Raw genomic sequence first — 7607 nt, forward strand, 5'->3', positions numbered from 1 at the left:
TTGGAAATTAGAATCACCTGCAGAAGTATCGCATATCTCGATGCCCAGGATGCACTCATTATTAACTAAATCAGACTATCTAGGAGGTAAAAACCAGGCATGGCCACTTTATTAAAGATCTCAGGTGATTCAAAGGGCAGCATAGTTTAAAGCCAGCTGACCTATGTCTAGGAACTGCCAGCTATCCAAACTTTGTAGTAGCCTAAGGGGTAAATGGAGTAGAATTGTTTTACCTGCCCTTCCTATTATAATCTGTTCTTGGGGGAACCTGTTAGGTTCCTCTTGGCTCTCAGCCTCACATATGCCTTTTTCATTTTACCCTCTATTCTGTCAAGGGCTGGAAGCTTCCAGACTACTTTCCTGGACCTTTTGCTCACGGGGTTCGATTAAATTCTGCCAATGGGCAGCCTTAGCAGCTGACTAGAAGCCAGGAAGAGATAGGTTATTTTTTTCTACTCTGGCTCTGGCAGGATCTGTGATATCATCACTGATTTAAGCAGCCACCCAGGGACTGCAGGCTCCTGGATTCTCACTCAGTGCTTGCAGTGAAAGTTCCAGGTGCCGTGGTGTTTTAGCTCTTATGGTTTGGGGCACTGCCACTTTCCTCTCTTTCTTCTTAGCCTGAGCAGTTTTAGCAGCTTCTTGCATTTACCTGCATTTCTTTTCCCTATGGCTTCGCTTTCTAACAATTTAGAAACATTTAACTATATTAAATCCCTCTGAAATATTTAGAGTGCTTTTTGATTGGGTAATTAGATACCAATTGATAAAGCAGGGTGCTAAAGCTGTGCTTATTGAGTCTCTATGTCTCAATTATGAGTTATTAGTGAGACAGCTTTTCCTGGCTTTTATTTGCAGCCCTCTCTCTCTCTCTTCATTGTCCAGGGTACTCTACTCTTTTTTTTTTTTTTTTTTTTTTTTTTGAGGCGGAGTCTCGCTGTCTCCCGGGCTGGAGTCCAGTGACCGGATCTCGGCTCACTGCAAGCTCCGCCTCCCGGGTTTAGGCCATTCTCCTGCCTCAGCCTCCCCAGTAGCTGGGACTACAGGCGCCGCCACCACGCCCGGCTAGTTTTTTGTATTTTTTAGTAGAGACGGGGTTTCACCGTGTTAGCCAGGATGGTCTCGATTTCCTGACCTCGTGATCCGCCCGTCTCGGCCTCCCAAAGTGCTGGGATTACAGGCTTGAGCCACCGCGCCCGGCCTACTCTACTCTTTATAGGGACAGAGCCCTGTTGATAGACTTACTCAGATCCTTCCTCTGACAGTGGATAGTTTCTCTGCATCAAGCTTGTCATGCCACTTTCCCTTTACACGAAACCTCGATTTTTTTTCTCGAGAAAATCCTCAGGGCCTCTGCTTCAGATTCTGCGCTTCTGGTAATCTTACACGCTCAGTTTACGAACACATCTGAACCTCATTGTTGGATATAAAACATAGGCTGAAGTTGGGACACTTACTATATTGTTTTGTTTCTAAATTTCAATCTAATTTATTTAAGTTCCTGTGAAAGCATTCATTCACAGATTTTATTGTATAAGAGAATGACATTGAGAGCTCATTCAAATGCAGATTCCCTGGCCACCCTCTCCCACAGCCAGTCATTCAGTAAGTCTTGCACTGCTTAGGAATGTGTGCTTTTAACAAGCACTCAGGAGGATCCTGAAAGAAGGAACCAAGTGATAACATATTAAGAATGACTGACCTAGTGCCTATTTTTACCTTATTTCCTTTCTACACACTTTAAGTATTTGTTTGTCATTTTATACAAAAATCTAAACTGAAACTTCTGTTGCTTATCAAGTATCACATATTTTAGAAAAATCATTGTAGTAGCAAAAAGCAAGGCATACTGAGTTGAATTTGGAAGCAAAAACACCTGAAACGGTGAAGGTGGGGTATGTAAAGCCAGTGCAGCTCATACAATGTCTTTAGGTGAATTAGAAAGAAAAAAGCACTTTCCCTGGGCTATTGAATTTAAAAAAAGAAAAAGAAATAAAGAATGAAAGTACACTCTCCAGGGGGATACTGCTCATAGGCACGTGGCTTATGAAAGGGATATTCTCTTTGAAGGAAGAAAGAGGTATTCCTTCCCTCAGTGGGACATGATCTCACATGAAGATGTATGCTTGACAAATGGAGCGAGTTTCTACTGCTGCTCACGGCCTCTGCCAGGCATCTTCATTCTTCACTGTCATACCCTGGGAACATCGAGGAAGGAGTATAACGTCCTGAATCAGGATGGAGGAATTCAAAGGAAAGGGTTGTATGCACATGACCGACATGCTTTAAGGAGTAGAAAGGGTAGTTGTATTTATGGAAAAATGTGGAAGGAATAGTGAGTGTGTAACAAAGAGAAACAATGCCACAAAATGTCACTGTAGGAGCTCAGGGAGAAGTTGCCACAGTGTTGATTGTGCAAAGACGACCAATAGATTCAAACCATTATTGAACTAGTATATGATTCTATTAGACACCATAGTTGCTTCCATTTCTCTCTGGTCCAAGTTACAATAACTATGAAAATCTCGCAATAGAAACCTGGTAGGAGCATATTTTAATTGTAGAAAATGCACCTAAAAAGTAATTACTTCCTTTTCAGCTCTGGCTTTGAAAACACAAAAGTATATATTAAATTCATTTAGCTTTTGTGAATTTGTAGAAATGTTTCTGGCTTTATAAAATACATTTTTCCTACCTCTTTTCACAATCTTAGAAATAAATGTGTCCCTTACCTAATATTCACTCACTTCAATATGTTCTGTGTGTAGCCAGTTGGACTTGTTCATATTTTCCATTTTTCAATATGCTCATAAATTTAAATATATCATTGAAATAAAAACATTTAAAATAGTTCTTATATGAAAAAATTATATTTCATACCATGTTATCTTTCTTTCATTTTTGCTACCTTCTTAACTTAAAGATTAAGTGCCTTATTGAATAAAATTTGTTTGGGGCACTTTATAAAAATAAATAAATCAAAATAGTATGTATACCCTAGTAGATCATAAACTTTTACTTTTGAATTAGAAATGATTTTTCTTTCCCAGTACAAAGGTGGTACATGCTTATCATAAAACTTCAGATACTTTAAGTTTTTTTCTGCCATAAAGAAACTTGACTGGTACTCAGAAACAAAAGACTAAAACATTCCCTGATACAAAGTAAATTAATTAGATATAAATGCTAGTTAATTTTTTTGTAATAAATAGAATTGAAAGCATAAGCACATAACACTGTTTTGTTTTTGTTTTTAGAGCATTTAACAGTCTACAAACACTTTAACAAACTTTAACATACAGAGTTAGGTGCTATACTCCTACTCATATTGCTATGTTCTGAGCACTTATTTTCTGCTTCCTAAATTATTACTTATCTGTAATCAAGTGTGTTCTGACCTGCGATTCATAGAACATGTTTTGTTTGTTTGTTTGTTTTTGAGAAAGAGCACACTTTATCGGGAAGCAGACTGCTGCACAGTGACCAACAGACAAAGGCCACCCAATGGGCACTTACACACTAATTGTACTCCAAAAGACACAGAATTTTTGCTGATAAAAATCAACGAGAACAGGGGTTCCTCTGGGCAACTCCCCCAACCTCATCCCTTTCAGGGTTCGACAGATCTCCCAACCGTTTTCCTGATGGCAGCTGTGGTTCACTAGAGATGGAACCCCTCAGGGGTGCCTTCTTGTTTCTTAAAAAGAACATTTTCTTTAGATTTTTTGAAGTCTTCATTTTTCACTTTCATTCTATGTTCTCTTAAGGCCATCAGAGCAGCTTCTGTACAGATTGCCTTGGTGTCAGCAGGAGAGAGGTCATCTCTAGCTACGATCAAGTCGTCCAGGGTTACATCATCGGCCAGCGTCATCCTGCTTGTGTGAATCTGAAAGATGCTCTTCTTAGTCTTTTCATCAGATAGGGGAAACTCAATCTTCCTGTCAATGCAGCCTGGTCTGGTAAGTGCTGGATCCAAAGTTTCTATTTGGTTTGTGGCCATGATAACTTTCACATCTCCCCTAGAATCAAATCCATCTGACTGGTTCAACAGTTCCAATGTTGTTCGCTGAATTTCTCTCTCACCACCAGAATTTGAGTCATATCTTTTTGTCCCAATGGCATCAGTTTCATCAATAAACATGATGGATGGTGCGTGTTCTTCAGCAACTCGAAACAATTCCTGTACGAGTTTGGGCCCATCACCTAGGTACTTCTGAATGAGTTCAGAGCCAACCACTCTCAAGAAATTGACTGAGGTTTGGTTTGCTACTGCTTTGGCTAACAAGGTTTTACCTGTGCCAGGTGGACCATAGCGAATGACCCCCTTAGGAGGCTTTATACCCATCTCTTTATAATATTCAGGATGGGTGAGAGGAAGTTCCACAGATTCCTTAATTTCCTGAATTTGGTTGTCCAACCCCCCAATATTGGCATAGGTCTCCCGGGGGGCCTTTTCCACCTTCATCACTGTGACCAGGGGATCCGTGTTATCTATCAGCACCCCTATCATGGCTTGCACCTTGTGGCTGAGCAGGACCAAGCAGCCAGGTTCCAGCAGATCTTTGTCTACAAGTGAAAGAATGCCGACATAGTGTTCTGAGCCCACAGATGTAGACACAGTGGCGTGATTTTCATCGATGATCTCTTCCAAGTTTCCTACTGACATCGGAGTCCCTCTCAGATCATCCACTTTTGATGTTTCCTCCTCTTGCTTTTCTTCTAATGGTTTCATTTGTTTCTGATTTCTAATGAACTCTTCTTCCATGAGAAGACAGTCTTTAATTCTAACTTCCATAATTTTAACCAGCACTGAGTGTGAGGTGTCACCAGTGGCAATTTGCTGGCAGCATATGATCCCTTTGTTTTCTTCTTCTTTTTCCCCACTCTAGTTGGTACAGGAGGTTCATATTTCTTTTTCTTGTCCTTGTCATCCTTCTTTCCACCTCCAGGATATGACCACCACTCTGACTTTGAACCATCTTGCCTTGGCCACCTGAGCTTCTGCTGCCAGAAGTCCGTCCACCCAGAACATGTTATTATGATCTTACAGAACACAGTTTATCTTATAACTTACGTTTTTCTTCTCATAGAGTCTACTTCCAAATTCTTGAAACCTACGGTTGATTGTATGTTCAAAACAAAGTTAGTGCAGTCCATGGTCATCCTTCTTTTTTTCTTTTTTTTTTTTTAGCTTCGTTTACCACTTCTGTTAGGTTTCTAGGGTTGCTGTAAAAACAGTGGCTTACAACAACAGAAATCTATTTTCTCACAGTTCCGGAGGCTGAAAATTCAAAAATCAAGGTATTTACAAGGCTACACTTCCACTTCCTCTGAAGCGCCCATGGTGCAAATCTGATCCATGCTCTTTCCTGGCTTCTGGTGTCGCCAGCAATCCTTGACATTCCTCAGCTTGCAGCTACACCACTCCACTTTCACCTGGCAATATCCTCTCTAGGTGTGTCTGCATCTCCATATTTCTGTGTCTCCATTTCCCTATGCGTATATGGACACCAGTCATTGGATTTAGGGCCCAGCCTAATCCAGTATGAACTCATCTTAACTACAGGCATGGGGGCTAGGATTTCAACATATGTCTTTGCAGAACTCAGTTCAACAAATTATTTTTGTGATGTTTGCTATTGTCTATGTCTTCCCTCTAGAATATTTCTTGACTAATACCCCTGTCTTTTCAAATGTCCCTCTCTTGGTCTTCTCACTAATGGGAAAAGATAATAGGATAGAAGTGGGGACAATGGTTCTCAACCAGTGGTGATTTTGTTCCACAGGAAATATTTGGCAATGACTGGAGAAATTTTTGGTTGTCACAACTTAAAGATGAATGAGTTGCTGTTGGAATTCCCTGGGCAGGAACACTGCTAAACATCCTGCAATGCACAGGACACTCCACCTCCTAAATTCTCCCAAGAAAGAATTATCTGGTCTCAAATGTCAATAGCACTGAGGTTGAAAAACCTTGATCCAGAAGTTTATAGCACTATCAGAACATATATTCTCTCAGGATGGCTATCTTACATCTTTATCAGAGTGCACATTACTAGCTGAGAGTGGTGATAAGGAGTTTGGAGGTATAGACCTGGGACTGGTTCTATACCAAACACCTCACCTCACAGCTTGGTCTTTCTATAGTATTGGTTGTCAAGCACAGCTGTAAAAACCATCTGGGGAACTTAGAAAAATGACAGAAACTCAGGCCCCACTCTGTTCTATTGAACCAAAATTGATGGTGGATTGCAGAAATCTATCCTTTTGATGTTTACAGTCTAAAGAGCAAGTTGGAGAGCAACGAAACACACAAACAAAACATTGTTAACTTTTCTAGGAAAGGAGGTAGCCTAGGGGGAAACCAGTGGAAAAGAACAATAGAAATGTAGTCTTTACATAACTAAAAAAAAAAAAAAAAAAAAAAAAAAAAGTTAAGCAAACAAAAAACTTCTCTCTTCATTTTTTTTAAATTGCAGATTAAGTTAGAAATAGACAAGTCTCCATTTTTAGAGAGATTCAAAGATTAGAGTAGCTGTGTGAAAAGTGGACCTACCCCCAGGTACCCATCAGCTTAGCGTAATTCTCCACTAAGGCCACCTCAAGCATGGAAATCCTGGCACCACATTTACTAGAGTACTTCCTGAGTGCCCATGGCCTTGATACAGGGTCCCTTGAGCCCAGAAATCTGCTTCCATTCATAGTGTGATTTGACTAACACCTCAAACCAAGACTACTAAAAACAGTGCCTGACAAAGATTATGCACTCAACATATATGTGTTAAATAGATAAATAAATCAATACTCTAAAATGCAAGGGAAATAGCCCACCTGACCACTGGAACACAGAATGTTCCAAGTTAGCAAAAGTGCTGTGTTTCCCTCAATCCTGAGGGATCACTCTAGAATGAAGAGTAATCTGTCACAGAGAGCATTATTACTGACATATTCAGCAAGCAAGATGAGTGGGATGTCATAAAGTGGAAATGTGTTTTGGTCTTCCACTGTCTTTATAAATGAATTAATGTATTCTTAGTTGCAATGCACAGTCTCTATTTGCTAATGAGAAAGGCTGGTCCTCTATTTTGTCAGATGACTGAACCTGGTCAACTCAGGGAGTACTGCTGGCTGGACTCTTCCTTTTCCTGTTTACTTTCCGTTTGCTGCAAATCAGGGCTTGTGGTCCATCTTGGATTGAGCCAAGCAAGGAGAGGATAAACTTTTCTTGATTAAGAGAACTATTAACTAACTAGTTCTGCTCAGCCTTCCTAATATTTAAACCTTCTTTACCCGGGCACTTGTCTTGGTCCTTCAGATGCTCCCGTTGCACCTCCACTGGGCAATCCAGTTGGACTGTTCACATCTCTCACATCAGGCAGCTGCCCCCAACCTAGACTCTTGTTTTCTCCTGAATGCATTCCACACAGAACTCTCCCTGTTGAAATTCCCACTACTACTCCAAACATGATAATGGACAAGGTTTCAAAGAACTCCAAGTAAGCTTGCCCCCTCCAGTCTGGATCTCGGGAAAATTCATGGGGGAAAACTTATCCGTTCTTTAAGATGCTGTCTTTGGGTCTTTGGTGATAGTGAAGGTTGTATTGACA

The 7607-nt window shown here is 40.5% G+C and overlaps 1 pseudogene; it reads right to left on the reverse strand.

The window, feature by feature from the left end:
• Nucleotides 1-3661: 3661 nt before the first annotated feature.
• LOC104671191 lies at nucleotides 3662-4979 on the reverse strand (annotated as a pseudogene).
• Between the last annotated feature and the right edge of the window lie 2628 nt (nucleotides 4980-7607).

This window comes from Rhinopithecus roxellana, chromosome 6 (genome assembly GCF_007565055.1).
Source record: "Rhinopithecus roxellana isolate Shanxi Qingling chromosome 6, ASM756505v1, whole genome shotgun sequence".
In the NCBI taxonomy this organism is placed as follows: domain Eukaryota; kingdom Metazoa; phylum Chordata; class Mammalia; order Primates; family Cercopithecidae; genus Rhinopithecus; species Rhinopithecus roxellana.